The sequence below is a fragment of the Pinus tabuliformis genome, chromosome X (assembly GCF_031772625.1).
Source record: "Pinus tabuliformis cultivar Carrire ecotype Pingquan chromosome X, CPIR1, whole genome shotgun sequence".
NCBI classification, from domain to species: Eukaryota; Viridiplantae; Streptophyta; class Pinopsida; order Pinales; family Pinaceae; genus Pinus; species Pinus tabuliformis.
This window is the reverse complement of record NC_142308.1, coordinates 910,151,777-910,168,749: the sequence shown is the minus strand read 5'-3', so window position 1 is coordinate 910,168,749 and position 16,973 is coordinate 910,151,777. Positions and strand designations below refer to the sequence as shown.

The 16,973-nt window shown below is 35.2% G+C and overlaps 1 pseudogene; it reads right to left on the bottom strand.

Annotated features, from left to right (window-relative positions):
- Positions 1-4,066: 4,066 nt before the first annotated feature.
- The window catches only part of LOC149142642 (kinesin-like protein KIN-12E pseudogene), a 34,832-nt pseudogene continuing 21,925 nt past the window's right edge, over positions 4,067-16,973 (bottom strand).

Sequence of the window (16,973 nt, the reverse complement as noted above, 5' to 3'; positions counted from 1 at the left end):
TTTCTTTTAACTCCAAACTTGGAAGATTAAAGCTCAAATAATAAAGCATCCATTTCTCAATTTACTTCTTTGTGCGAATCAATTAGAATTGTTTTTCGTTGACAATAATGTAAAAGGAAATATTTGATTCCTTTAAAGAATCAAAGCTTGCCCCTACATGAGACTCCAACTGCTGAATTTAAGATTTTGTTAGCTTAACATGTTTCTCCAACTTCTTAATATTTGTTTTGCAGTCCTTTACTTGAATTGAGGATTTTTTTCAAGGCAGTAAAGAGCTTATTTCTTTCTTATTCACCTTTCAGCAAGGATGCAACCTTGCCAAAATGTGTAGAAACTTGTTATGAAGATGATCTTAAATATGGCGATGAAACAACCTACTTTTCTAACTGAATAACTAGCATTTTCTTCTCAGCATCAATTCTGGGCTCCTAAACAAGCTAAACCTTCTCTATTAAATCACATACCTTAGATTGTGTAATTGTCTCAATCTCCATAGTTTTCTTTAACACAGTTTTTAGTGCCTTCTTATCAGCTTGCAAAACATATATTTCCTCCATATTTTCCCTCACAAGAGAACCAAATGTTTCTAATTTTTCATTTTCCCTTGATTCCCGAGATTTCCAATGCTCTTCAGATGCAGAAAAATGAAACAACAGTGTCTCAAGGGAATTGATTTTTTTTATAGACCCATACCTTATTTTCCTGCATTTGATTGTCACACTTTTTTGTTGTGTTAATTTATATTTTCAGAGACTTTGATTCTTTTCTAAAAAACTACATCTCTTTGTGAGATATCTCCATCAAGCCCAATTTGTCAACTACTCGAGTAATCTATATTATCCTCTCTTTTAAAAAATGCAGCTTGGATCTTGGAAAAGTTATTTCGCATTGAAGCATTTTCTCCTAATTGAAAATTGCATCTTTGTCCCTTGAAAATTTAGAACATTTTCTAGCCTATTTTTATCTTCCATTACTTTAGAGATGGCCTAAATATTATTTACGATGTTCATATTCTTGAAGACTCATTTATAGACATTCAATCTCTAACTGCATAGCCTGAAGATTTTTCTCATTTATTGCAATGCTAAAGAGAATCTTTGTAACCTATCACTAGATTAAATCCAGAGAAGTTTCAAATTTCTTTAAAATAATGTCAAGGCTATCCATTGGTAATCCACATTTTCCAAGCTTGACATCCATCTCTTCAAATAATTTTTGCACCTGTTGTTCATATTATTTCAAGTCTTTAAGTTTCTCTCCAATCCATGCATGCAAGTTAGCAACAAGTGCATCAAATTTCCCTATATTTGTTGTAGAAACTACCACTGTGATTGGTTAGCTTCATTTCCCCAGATTTGTGCCTGAATAATTTTTGGTTGTTAATGACTTAAGTTCATCAGATTGGTTTATTGCAAAATGATATTTTTTGTAGAAACTACCACTGTGATTACTTCCCTTCAGTTCCACAAATCTTTGCCTAACTCAGTTTCAGCTCCCAATGATTGAAGTTCATCACATTTGTTTATTACAAAAGAAGCATCAACATTATTTGATGAGTCCTTGCTTATGTTTAATGCAGCGACTTTTTGAACACATTTCTCATTCCCCTTGACCATATCTTCATTACTCTCTATTAGGTACTTTGGCTTGAACTTGAGATCCTCTATCTCCCTAGAGAAAAGTGTCCTCTCTTTTATGGAATTTTTGAGTTCTTAATAAGTTTTCTCTAATATTTTCCTGATCTTATCATTATCATTTGTAGTTTCCTCATACAGTACTATTAGTTTCTCATATTCACCTGTCATTTCCTTCATTTTCAATTAGAGTTCATCAGCCTCCTTTATCAAAAAGCTAAATATTCTATTCGAGTCTAAATTGTAATCCATGTTTTTTCCAAAGTGAGACTACCCTTGAACACCCTCTACACTTCCCTTGTGGGTAAGAAATATACCATGATGACTTTCAAATATCTAAATGTCCTTTCGCTATTATTGTTGCTTCATTTCCTCAGGAGTTTCTTTTGTGATAAAAAAACAAAGGGGGTTCCCTGATGCAATATGAAGAATCCTAGAAATGATATGGCATCTGTCTCCTTTCAAAAGATCTATATTCTTAGCATGCTTCAGAGCATCTGTTGACTTCTTCCACAACTTCACTAATACATTTATCTCAAATATAGCTTTCTCATACATATTAACCAATTCTCCATTCTCTTGAGACATACTCCTCATCTTTATTTGAATATTTTGAATATCATCAATCATTTCTTGTTGCCATAGTTCTAAGTTCCTCTTTGGATGCTCTGACTTAACATTAGAGGAGGCAAACAAAAATTTACTTTGTGGCATATTTCCATTATTTGATGCTTCTAATGTTCCCCTTATCTCCTCTTGGCATCCATCATCTTTCATGCTAAATTTTAGATATATTTTACCATCTTCCAAATCTATCACCAGTCCATCAGAAGCCTTTTCAGGCACAATCCCTAGTTCTAGTTGTTTAGTCTCATTTCTCAATCCTTGAGATAATATAATTCCCCTTATAGTTGTATTTATTTATGTGGAAGCCTTTTTTTGTACAATTTCTTGCCATAATTCCCTAATTCCATATTTTTCTTGGATTTCCTGCTCATACATGCCAATTAATCACTCATTCTCTTTAGTTATATCCTTTAATTTCATTCGACACTTCTCAACATCCATTCCAGTATGGATCACCTCAGTTTATGCTTTTCCATCCCCATTGATACTAGCATGTTCAGACAATAATGTAGTTTCAACATTGTCTTGAATTTATTGTTCATGCCCTTGAATTAAGGTTTCATGACCTTGTACATTTACCCCATTCCATATTCCATATCTCGCACATGTTCTCCACAAATTCTCTTACCTCCATAATTCCACCACATTCTTCTTTCATCATCTCTTTCTCACATTGATTTTTCATATAGCTCAAGCAGTCTTTCATTCTCTTCTGATGTATCCTACAATTTCACTAGAAGTTCTACAATCTCTTTTCTAAGATGAAGAACTATATGTTATACTTTAGCATTTATAGCACTTGTTCCATCTAGTCAGATATTTGGGAAATCATCCTTTCCATACATGTCTCCCTTGCTTAAAAATTTATGATTCCTTTCTTTAATTTCTTTCTCAAGTTCCTCAACTTGATTCCTGAAGAAATCAACCAGTTCTTGGGATTTTCCATTGATTTCATGTGCATCTTCCTCAAATTTCCTTATTTCATCTAGTTCTTACATGGCTTTCTCATAAATGATAATCAGTATTTCAATATCTTCAAGTTACTCCTTTATTTTTGTGAGTAAATCGTCAACTTCCTCGGTGAGAAAAATAACAGTTCCCTGAGCTTCTACTTCACATTGATTGGCCACTAATTTATTCAACTAAAAATTTAAGTTCCCTTTTCATTGATAAACCATCTTTAACTGATGTCTCCTCTTTCTAATGGGAGCATGCATTACAAAGTTCAGCTATATTGCTCCATCAATATCTGAAAGCATCATCTAATCAAATTGGATCATCCAATCATCAATGTGCCTTTCCAAATTTTCTTTTGCTTCTAGGTAGAAGCACAAGCTATTATGAAGAGCTTCTACTTCCCTTTGGTACAAATCAGCTTATCAATGAACCAAGTTATTCGCCTCACTGATTGAAGAAAGCTCTTCTTCTGATGATTCCTTATAGTTCACAAGGTTTGAGTCATGCTCATCCATAAGGTTCTATTCCAAAGCTTCCAATAACTAATCTCATAATACAACTATATGTTCCAAAATTTTCTCCAACTCTCCACCCTCATAATATTCTTGGTACATTCTTAGTTGTTCCATCAACCTCATATTTTGCATTGCAAACCTCGTCACCTCAATATTGTGATCAAGGCAATTTATTAGAATTTGTAGCTCCTCCATTAACACATTCTTCCATTCTAAAAGGTGTGCTTCTACAGACATCTTGTTAGAAGCAACTGCCTCTAGTCTCTTAATTTTTTCTTCTTGAAAACAGAGCATCATCTTTCTACATTGTGCACCTTCCTCACGTTGTTTAAACTAAAGTTTTAGTTGTTCATTTTTAGTAGCCATTTCCTTCATTGTTGTTTCTAAAGATTCCTCTATTTTCAGGGGTCCTACAAGTGAAAATTCTAAATCTCTTTTGTGAAGAGAATTCTTATGACCAGGTAGTGGGATTGCTACAACTTTCATATCCCATGCATATGGTCTTAAAAATATTAGTAGTGCCATGCTTCCATATCCATATTCTTGAGTGGGTGACACTCCCTTGAGATGACCACACAGATGACTAACTTCTTCGTTCAACTTTTGAATTTGCATCTTCAAAGTTATAACATATCCTGTAGCATCTTCATTTGTAGATGCATTATTCCAAAAAAACTTTGCTCGCTATGAAAATTTCAAATTTATGGGCGTCTCTATTGCACAACATTTAGGAGGGATGAAATTGGCAATGATAGTCATTTTAGAGTTTCCATAAAGAAAATCCTAGAGAAGAAATGTAAGTTTGGAGTCGATATGGTACATGTTGTAGTTCCCCATTGGAAATATTTACAAGATTCATGATTATGAGCCTCAGGGATGAGAGTGGTTTGTTGATGGTTGAGGCTTCTTTCAGGTGCTCACCCTCTTTCTTTTAATTATACAAGCAAATACACTATGTGAGTAGGTGGCGAGAAACTACTATCACAATTCAGATTAGTTACTACAAGTTTCTTGTTAGCCGCTCCTTGCAAGAGTAGCCGAATAACATCATTGACACCTTTCACCTCAACTTCTAGAAGATTGTCAACATACACTCCTTTCTTGCTATCTTCCCTCATTTGTAAATTTGTTGATGATGGTTCTAGGGGATCTACAAACTAGTCATTATATATTTATAGAAATGAACACTTGCAAATAAATTTCAATTTTTCTTCTTTTCGAGCTTCTTCTTCCTTATGGATCCTTGCAAACAAATGCTCAAAAACACGAGGCGTCATTCCATGGTTTGCACTTAGTTTTTGCTTTACCTCCTCAATATCACCAAGCACGGTATGTGTTTTACCACTCCTAGTTTGATCATACACAAACATACAACTGATGTATCCTCCCATGTAATTCTCAATCACGGGTAATATAGCTACTTTTAAAAGCTTTTCCTAAGATATTATTTCGCTAGCTACAAAGTCAAATGTAAAACGAGACTTTCGGGTCCCCAACCATGTAATGGTGTGGTGAATGTCTTGTATGACACATCTATAATGACCTTGAGAAGCAACTTTAGTGCTACTAAGAGGATGAATACGAATAACAACCTTATCATTATAGTCATCCCAAAAATATGGATCTTATTGAAGCTCAAAAATGATTTTGCACAAAATTGTTCTATGAAAGTGATTCCAAATATCTTACATGAGAAAGATTCAGAGTTTCTATAAAAGGAACCATCAGGGGATTTACAGTGCTTGCATTGAGACACTTGTTAGTTTTTATAGATTTAGTGACACCATTTGGGGTACAACCAAAGATGTTTTCTAGATTTCTAGCTCTAGAAAGTGGAGGGTTGGAAAAAAGGTTCAACTCTTGAATTTTTTCTTGGGATGGATATTTCACAAGGCTTGTAGAAGAAAATTGGGAAAAATCCACTTCCGTGGCAGTTGAAAATAGAGTTCTTGACTCATGCCATACAAATCTGTTTCTGGAATATTAAAATATAATTGAGCTATTATGTAGATTGTTCTCGAACGTGTGGAAATTAAATTCTTTGGAAGTATTTTCTGAAAATTGATTTGAAACTTGGTCTTGTCCGGATGTGAATATATTTTCGCAAGAACTTTTTTTAGGAGTACATGGATCTTGCTATGCATTTTTAATAGGTGGTAAATTGTGGTTAGCTTCTACAATGCGACATAATTGAGGTCAAATTGTAGGAAAAGAGTGGTCCTCAACATTGAATTCTTGGAAAGGTCTAGCATCAGAATTGTTATTTTTATTATTTCATTCTATAAATATCTTTTAGGTGTTTTCTTTAAATGTATACGTAGAGGAGAAGAAAATTTCATTATTCTAATTTGTTAATTGAGAAGTAAAACAGGATTTCTCTTGAAGTAATATCAACAAAAACCTGGGGTGAATGGTTGAACCCACTTCCACCACTTCCACTAACATAGTTTCAAAACATTCTGTTAGGCCCCTATACTACTAGTGTAACCCCTTATTGTTATTAGTACAACCCACTTATTATATTGATGTACCCATGTAGTTCCCATACTATTACTATTGTGCCACATAGAAGCCCACTATTGTTATTATTGTGCCCTTACCTTATTATTGTTATGTCGGCTCTGATTATGTTATGACCCCTTAGACTCCTATATATAGAAAAGAGGTCTTTTCATTTCTATCGTCCAAGAATTGTTCATTTATGTAATGTAAAGGAGGTTTCCCATTCGAAGAGGCTGAATTCTAAGGCGTTGATCTATCTTTTCTATCTTTTCTTGAGCTGGTTTCATAACATTTGGTATCAGAGCTTTGGATTCTAGGGTTTCGCTGCTCCAAACAGGTCATCGTGGAATTTTTGCTATAACTTTGTTTCTGCGATGTTTCAGAATTTGAAAAAAAAACCCATTTGAGAAGAAATCGTGCTGAACCTCGGGTCTGAATTTTAAAGCTTTTCGTGCTATATTTGCGGAGACATGATCTGAGGAAGTTGGTCTTTTTACAGACTCCTGAATTATATTCCAAACAGGTGACCTGGGGAAAATCGTCATAACTTTCTCTCTGAGAATCAGATTGAAATTTCATAAGAAGGTACAAAAATAGGACAGACTGTAGTTTCTTGTATATCTTTTTCAGATCCAAAGGTAAAAACAGTGATTTGTGGCACATCGTACAAGTTCGCGCTACCGAACTAGTCTATAATCAGGTCACTGTGGGAGATTTGGCATAACTCTTCCTTGGAGAATCCAATTTGGATAAGACTTGTGGAATTGGAAAGAAGACACAAAGAGCTACTACAGGTTGCAATTTCAGAACTGTAAGAACTGAAGTTACAGGGTTATAGTCGTTTCAAGTTTGAGCTCCTAAAATCAAGAAAAGGCGATATGAGGAAGTTTGATGGCAAGGATCTGGTAAATTGGATACATCAAATGGAGCAATATTTTGATCTACATGGTGTACCATTGTTACAAAAGGTATGTATTGCATCCTCATATTTTAAACCGGATCAATTTTTATGGTATAAAGGGCTTTGTTCTCGTAAACAACTTGTTACATGGTTAATTTTCACGGAGGAAATGATAGCACATTATGAGGATACAAAGAGCAACACCACAACAATTGGAAAGAGTAAAAGAGCTTTTTTACATATTGGAAAGTAAAATTATGGCTACCCCTCACAACTATAATAATAGAAGTGTTGCTTCTCCTAGCCTTCCACAACCTACAAGGGTTACACCACAACAATTGGAAGAGAAAAGAGAAATAGGGCTTTGTTACAATTGTGATAGAAAATGCGCTAAAGGTCATAATTGTGATGAGAAGAAATTATTTTACATAGATTGTGAAGAGGAGGAAGAAATGGATCAAGAAACATCAAAAGAAGAGTATATACACCAGGAACCAACCCCAGAGAAAGAAGAAATGAATCTGACCATATCTTGCGAAGCATTGGCAAGAATTACCACTCCTCAAACTCTCAAGATAGAATGACATAGCAAGAAGGAAAAAGTTCAAGAAGTGAAAGATCACCTCGAGAAACAAGAAATGAATCCAACCATATCTTGTAATGCATTGGCCAGAATTACCACTCCTCAAATTATCAAGATAGAAGGACATATCAAGAAGAAAAATGTTCAAGAAGTGAAAGATCACATCGAGCATCAAGAAATGAATCCGACCATATCTTGTAAAGGATTGGAAGAAATTACCACTCCTCAAACTCTAGAGATAGAAGGACATATCAAGAAGAAAAAGGTTCAAGCAGAGAAATATCACATTGAGCATCAATAACAAGTTCTCCAACTTTTAAAGGATAACGCCACTTCAGTGCAAAATAAAACGAAACAATAGGTAGATCAACATCGTAGTGAAAAATGTTTTGATGTAGGTGATTGTGTATTTTTACTTCTACATCTCAAGCAAGCTATTTATGAGGAGGAAATGTTGTCAATACTACATGCACTTAAAAAATGGCGACCTTACCAAATGCGAAGACTCTTCAAGGATGAGGATGTGGAAGCATTGTTTTTTTCTATTCCTATTATCCAACCAGATTGGATAAACGAAGCAAGGGATGAAAGGGAGAAGGATGAAGAATTATGGCCACTTATTCAAAAGTTGCAAAAGATCCCAATTCAAACAATATTGCCAGAAATTGAAGAGAAAGGAAAAATCATATTGGAACCTGGAGCAGTCACAAAAACAAGAACCTGACAACTACAAAATCGATCAATTTTAGAGTATCTCATCAAGTGGAAGAACTTACCTGCTGAAGATTCCACATGGGAGGACAAGAATTTTATACAGAAGCATCAAGAACTACTCAAGCATTGAGGACAACACTTTTTGAAGGAGAGGGGCATGTTAGGCCCCTACACTACTACTGTAACCTCTTATTTTTATTAGTACAACCCACTTATCATATTGATGTACCCATGTAGTGCCCATATTGTTACTATTTTGCCACATAGAAGCCCACTATTGTTATTATTGTGCCCTTACATTATTATTTTTATGTTGGCTTTGATTATGTTATGACCCCTTAGACTCCTATATATAGAAAGGAGGTCGTTTCATTTGTATCATCCAAGAAATATTCATTTATGTAATGTAAAGGAGGTTACCCCTTCGAAGAGGCTGAATTCTAAGGCGTTGATATATATTTTCTATCTTTTCTTGAGCTGGTTTCATAACACATTCCCCCTCTTGCAAAGATTGATTTTTCAATGGCTAGAGTATCTAAAATACGCTATATTAATCTCTTCTGGTAGATTCAAACCCTATAGTTCGATGCTGAAATAGGACTATACAATTCTGTCTATCCATGTTTTAGGTAAAAAATGGCTCAACTCGTATTCTTTAGACCCATATCACTCAATCCCAAAGAGATTCACTTCAAAATATTCTTTTACCAGAGTTGATTACAGAATCATTGTAGGAGAAGATGGTAAAATTCCCCTCAATTTCCCTAAAATTTAGGACTTCTAGAAATGAAGAAAAAAAGGAACACGAAACTCACATAGTTTAATTTCAATAAATGAAGCGTGCATGCTTTGAATCCTCCAATTTTCTCTCAAAGGAGCTGCAAATCCTTGCCTTATTTTTATTTTCCACATGATATGATATCAATATTATATTATTGGCCAATTCTCTAGCTCTTCCTTTGCCTCTCTATCAATATTATATTCATGGCCAATGCTCTAGCGCTTCCTCTGTTCCCCCGCCATGACATGATATATCATTGAGTGCGATTCTAATATATTGGGGTTTAGGAATGTGATTATATATATTTAAAATATTGATCAATGCCCAAATAATAAAGTATGAAATGTAATGTTAGAATGGGAAGGAAATATAGTTTTAAATTTTTTAATAATTTTAATAATTTTTTTATTATATAAATTTTAAATTTCAAAAATATTATTAATACAGATGTGACAATATATAAGGTCTAATGTTTTAATTTTAATAAAATTAATGAGAATTATTTTAAAAAAATATTCCACTTATTTCTATATGTTTGGAATAAAATGGAAATTTTGAATGGAAAATAAAAAAAATAAAAATAATAATACAATTACACCATAAGGCATTCCCCTCAGAGAAGAACTTTCCAGCTACCACTCTGCATCGGTTTGCACTCTCGGAGAAAATGTTAAATTATTGAAGAATAATGTGTCGTTGAATTGATATAGTTTCAATAGAATGACCTATGATAATCTCTCAACTTGCTCATTGTTAACAAAATTGGTGGTCCAAGGCTTAAACAAATCAAATGCATTGCAATATAACAAACAACTATAGGTTTTTTCTTTTCAAACATTTGTGTAGGGTTTGTTTCTTCTTTTTGAATACCATGCCCTCACTCTATCTGTTGTTGGAAATAATACTCGGGGGGGGGGGTGATCAGTATTAGCAAATCAATAGTATTTTCATTTACATTATCATATTCATATACGCAACATCAGTTAAGGCAACCCGCATGTACTTGCAACTAAAGCAACTAGCGTATATCTAGTAAACTTATGATTCAGTTAGTTGATCTTCAATGAGTGTAGCAAAACATTATTAACCATATGAACAGTAAACAGGTGCAGTAGAACAAAACAGATCGTCACACATAAGAAGCACACATGAATGCCATGATATAAGGTGGAAACCCAATGTGGGTGAAAACCACATGCTGCAATTCGTCTCTATCTTCTTTTAATAAGAAACTTCTTTTTACAATATTTTTGTACTGGAGCAGTCTTATACCAGTAGACAAGCTTCTACCTGTAGAAGGCTACAACCTTCTCTCGTCCTCTAGCTTCTCTTGGAAGGGAGCTACAACCCCCTTAGCTCTTGTACTAGTTGATGTACTAGTACATAGGTCTTGACCTACAGAAGGCTACAACCTTCTCTTTTCTTCTAGGGACCACGTTTCATAAATTTTTAGACTGGACCCATAACTACAAAACAATGACCACTGCAGTATAATCATTAACTCTAAATCATCCAACAACTGAATCAATGAAACCCTGTCATCAAAACACAGTCACTAGAACACAGAGCAAAGCCCAGAACTCTGCAACAGCCACTAGAACCAACAACAACCTCAAACATCAAATCTTATAATGTATACACTACTTGACTGTGTTGAACCATCGTTTATATGCCCTTTCACTAGAGAGAACATGCCTACAGATCTGAAAATAATTACTTATGCCTTCGTTGCAATTTTCAACCTCAGATATACCCTGAACATTAGATACAAAGGATAAAGCATACGTCGATATTCAAATCTATTCATGATCATATCATATAATGATAATGCATTTTAGTCTTCGTGATCTTGGTCCATCAACCTTTATCAACCACATAGGTGCCTCCTAGGTTCAGATCAAGCAAAGCATCACAAACCCATAACCAGCATACTAGATCTCACACTTCATCGGATATTCATCACTTGCACAGTTTCCCCTCTTGGTCAAATGATCTTTACTTATATAGGTTTAATCCTCTCTCAATACCATGGTCCAAAACCACGTAGAACCAATACCTTGGCTCCAATACCTAGGCTCAACACATCGGAACAAATACCATGGACCAAAACTTAGATTCCCAACATGTACGTGCCTTTCCTTCTGTAAACGTGCATGTGTACGTATACGCGACTTGGTATATGGTTAAATTGCATGTATACGCTTCTTTGTTACATCGCACCTGCGTATATCTCTCTGATGATTAATTCTTTGCTATTTACTAGTTGTACTGTGATCTATCATCTAAGTGAGTTGCCATCAAGGACAACACCTGTATCATACAGGTATCATAATGCCAACAATCTCCTCCTATGGACTTGATGGCAACAACCACACCAAGTCACTCTCCCCCATTGGCATCAAGGGCAAAGGGCAGACCAAGATATTCTCTCCCTTGAGATACATTTTGCTATCCATACTCCCCCTTAGTACATGCTGAAATCTCTGATTGAGCTCCCTCTTTGTACATGCAAAGATGTACCAGTCCATCCATGCTCCCCTTGAGCACATGCCGAGTCTACAAAAATAATTTTCAATACCATGATAGTCATCAACAACTACCATACACCATATATGATCTGCACCATAAGCATGAGCATCCAACCCTATAACCTGCAATAGCATTCTTTTGACCAACCAGCAGGATGTATCATTTAGCCACATAAGCATCATCACCAAAGACTTCTAACCATAATGCCAACAATTCATTATTTGAAGTATATGCTCCCCCTGAACCTGTGCCAACCATCGTATACCATGACCGAACCATTTCCTGAGTATGTTCTACTACTTTTTCTTCAGAGCTCCATATACGTGACTCTGCAACCTCTAACTTGCATATATACGTGACTTATCTTCATAATATTTGCGTATGCAAATTGGAATACTGAAGGTCTACACTTTCAGTTTCCCCTGTTATGTCAGCTAACTGAGTTATGGCACATCTTTCTGTTTCTAATCCTGGCTTCTTCAATACCTGGAATTGTGATGATGTATGATCCTCTTGCTTTGGAGTTCGAATTTTGCTCCTGCATTCCCTTACTTTATGTCCAAACTTGTTAAATGCATAACATCTTGCATGTTTCATGTTCCTTCTATTGCAATCAATTTCTTTGTGACCAAACATATTGCAAGCAAAACAATATCCCTTAAAGTACCTGGAACATGATGATCTTTCTATGTGATGGTCTTGAACCATTCTACTTCTGCATTTCACTGGAACATGTCCAAGATTATGACATACGTAACATTCAACATTATTCATCGGAGGAAATCATCGTCTATCACTTCCGCAGTTAGGAGCAAAAGATTTTCTTTAAGGAATGTCTTTCCTTGGTTGTTGATGGGATTTTCCTCTCATCTCCTTGTTGGGAATTTCAGATTTCTCATTAGAGTTCCTTGCCTCAACTTGTGAGCTAGATTCACCTTCAATAGATTCATAAAAACCAAGACCAATTTTGATAGCAGGCGACCTTTGACCGCTAATAATACCATCCAAAATCTTAGTACTATATTCAAATCATAAGATTTTATCCTTTTCTTCTAATTTACCCTTTAAGATATTTACCTCAACCTGATGTTTTTCTTCCTTTTACAAATATTGCTTCCTTATGTTTTCTTCAACTTTTCTTCCTTCTTCCACTTGTTGCCTTAATTCGAGCACTTCATGTTCTTGTTCTTCAAGAGCTTCTTTATTCTTCTTCTTTCATTCTTTAAGATCTTCTTTTAGAGAGAGGATCTTCGATTCAAGTCTCTGAATTGTTATGCTATGATCTTTTACTACATCCTACAGCTGCTCCCTTACTCTGGTTACTATCTCCAGTTGTTCTTTTAATCTGGTAACTTCTTTTGTTTCTGCATCCTTATTTTCATATTCCATGAGAAGTCTAATTTCTTCATCACTATTGGATGAGTCATTACTTTTATCATGAGTATAATAACTTCTATTACCTTCTTCAGACATCTTTCCATTGTTATGAGAGCATCTAGTAGTGTAGTGACAAACTCTACCACAAGAAAAGCATTTGAAAGGTAGCTTACCTTGAACCTTCTAGATCCCCGTTCAAGATTCTTGACAAAATTTACCTCATATTCTTCTTCTGAAATGTATCCTGATTCATTGAGTTTTTCTATTCCATTTTCTGATACTTTAAATGTGGCTTCTCTCATATCTGCTGGTCCTACTTTTCTCATCTCAAAAGTAGTTAAGATTTCGTGAAGCTGCATCATAGTGATTTTCTGCAAATCCTCCTTTTCTTATATCGCAGACACTTTGGATTAAAATTTAGTAGACAGGGATCTCAAAACATTCTCAATTAAGACAACTTCCTTACTTTCTTCACCCAGATTTCTCATACAATTGACAATGTCATCTATACGTAGGAAGTAGTTAGCTATGCTTTCATTACTTTGCATCTTAAGAGTTTCGTACCGTATTCTAAGAGTTTGAAGCTTAGCATGTTTTACTTGATCATCTCCTTCGTAGCTTAGAATGATTTTGTCCCATATTTATTTGGCTGATTTGAATTGCATGACCTTGACAAATTCTGATTATGACAAACTTCCCAATAAGACAGTAATAGCTTTGGCATTGAGTTCATATTGCTTTCTATCTGTCGTATATATAGGAATTGTTGATGGATATGTATATCCTCCTTTCATGATTTCCCGAACATCCGTTCCAAGTGATTGTAGATATGCTGTGGTTATTATCTTCCAGTAGACAATATTGCTCCTAACAAAGATTGGTGGCCTGATGGATGCCTCTCTTCTTGATTACTCATCCTGATGGATCTTCCTTCAAGCAATCAAGCTTCTTCTGAAGGACCTGCTCTGATACCAATTGTTGGAAATAATACTAAGATGGGGGGGTGGAATCAGTATTAGCAAATCAATAATCTTTTCATTTCCATTATCAAATTCATATATGCTACTTCAGTTAAGGGAACTCACGCGTACACACAACTGTGTCTAAAGAAACTAGCATATATCCAGTAAACTTATGATTCAACTAGTTGATCTTCAATGAGTGCATTAGAACATTATTAACCATATTAACAGTAAATAGGTGCAATAAAATAGAACAGGTCGTCACACATAAGAAGCACACATGAACACCCTGATATAATGTGGAAACCCAATGTGGGTGAAAACCACCTGCTGCAATTCGTGTCTATCTTCTTTTAATAAGAAACTTGTTTTTACAATATTTCTGTACTGGTGCAATCTTGTACTAGTACACAGGCATCTACCTGTAGAACGCTATAACCTTCTCTCATTCTCCAGCTTCGTATGGAAGGGAGCTACAACCCCCTTAGCTCTTGTACTAGCTGATGTACTAGTACGTAGGTGCTGACCTTTAGAAGGCTACAACTTTCTCTTTTCTTCCAGGGACCATGTTTCATAAATTTTCAGACTGGATCCATAAATACAAAACAATCACCACTACAATACAATCATTAACTCTGAATCACCCAACAATTGAATCACTGAAACCCTGTCATCAAAACATAGTCACTAGAACACAGATCAGAGCCTAGAACTCTGCAACAACCACTAGAACCAACAACAACCTCAAGCATCAAATCTCATAATGTATATGCTAATTGACTGTGTCGAACCTTCGTGTATATTCCCTTTCACGAGAGAGAACCCGCGTAGAGATTTGAAAATAATTAATTATGCCTTCGCTACAATTTTTAACTTCAAATATACCGAGAACATAAGATATAAAGGATAAAACATGTGTCAGTATTCAGATCTATTCATGATCATACCATATAATGATAATTCATTTTAGTCTTCATGATCCCAGTCCATCAATCTTTATCAAGTGCATAGGTGCCTCCTAGGTTCAGATCAAGCAAAGCATCACTAACCAGCATACTGGATCTCACACTTCATCAGATATTCATCACTTGCACACTTGCCCCTCTTGGCCTAATGATCTTCTCCTTATATAGGTTTAGGCCTCTCTCAATACTATGGTCCAAAACCACGTAGAGCCAATACCTTGGACCCAATACTTCGAGTCAACACTTCAGACCAAATACAATGGACCAATACCAAAATACGATGGGCCAAATACCATGGATCAAAACATAGATTCCCAACATGTACGCTCCTTTACTTCTGTAAACGTGCACGTGTACATATACGCAACCTTGTATATGGTTAAACCGCATGTATATGCTTCTTTGTTACATCACACCTGCGTATACCTCTCTGATCATTAATTCTTTGTTGTTTACTAGTTGTACTATGATCTATCATCTGAGTGTGTTGCCATCAAGGAAAACGCCTGTCTCATACCTGTATCATAATGCCAACATCTGTTGGCATACATACCACACAATACTGTGATTGCGACCATTGAAAATATGTCACTGGAGAAGAATTTATCCTAGAAAGATGAACTCACTGGAGAGGTTTTATTTCTTTGCCTTGAGCTTACTGGACTTGAAATGTATCTGATGTGTAGAAATTAAATTCATTCAAAATTCATGTATATATATTATTTTCATGGAAATATCTCCTCTAGCTCTTTCAATGGTCCAGTAATTGCTTTTGTTTGAAAGGATATTGTAGAGGATGAGGAGAAGAAACTTGAGGACATTCATAGCACCGTATTTGCTTCATTAGGTTTGTTTCTTCTTACAAAATACTAAGCCCCTTCTTAATCTACTGGTGTACACACCACACAATCGTATGATTTACATCGCATAAAATATGTCCCTAGAGAAGAATCTGTCATAGAAAGGCAAACTCATCAGAGGGGTTTCCCTTCTTCGCCTTAGGTTTACTGGACTGGAAATAGATCAAGATATTGTATAGGATCAGGAGAGAAAACTTAAGGGGTTTCATAGCACCATATCTGCTACATTTGTTTGAGTTTACAATCACATGGGTCAATGACTTAGGTTGTCTTTCATCAGAGGAAAATTCTATATGTTCTTTGTTGTTGGGTATGAAATTTAAATTTAGTTTCATAAGCAGGTAATGGAACAATTAGTTTGTAACAGGATGGAATTGTAGATGAACATAGAGGTGAGTGAAAAGTGGTTGAAAGAATGCTTGGGTAGCCATGCTCATCACATATCTCATTATCCTAAATCTATATACAATTAAAAAAATTATTGCTTCTAAAATGAGGTTTTCTTACAAATTCAATTCAATTCAGGTCTAGGGATTCTATAACTGGTATACATCATGACTTGGTTGAATTTAGGAGAAGGATAATTGTATTTTTCATTTGTTTGTATTTTTTCCTATCAATCATGAATGATGTATAATGAAATTGGAATTTGGACTTCCTTGATGCATAGTTCTATGAATATTTGTTTAAGTAGAAAAATCCCCTTGGTCCCTTTTCTTATTTCTCTTTAAATTATCTACTTGAATTTTATGGTGACACCCTAACCACAAAATAAGGAACTCCAAGTTGAGTCTCAATGCTCACAAGATTTGAACTCTTTCCTACTTGTGTCTCTTTTCTGGGGAGTTAAAGCTTATATTTAAGCTTTCACCATATCTCTACCAACCATGTTACTCACCCTTGTTCTCATGGAGGTTTGCAGAATATGCACCACCCAAATATTTGCCTATCTCAATGTCTTGACTATTAAGAACATTCTTGGACACATTGCTCCCATCCGTAGTGCTCCATTATTTTCTCTTTCTTGTAAGGATCTTTTCACCTCTGTTGGCACATCATTGTTTCG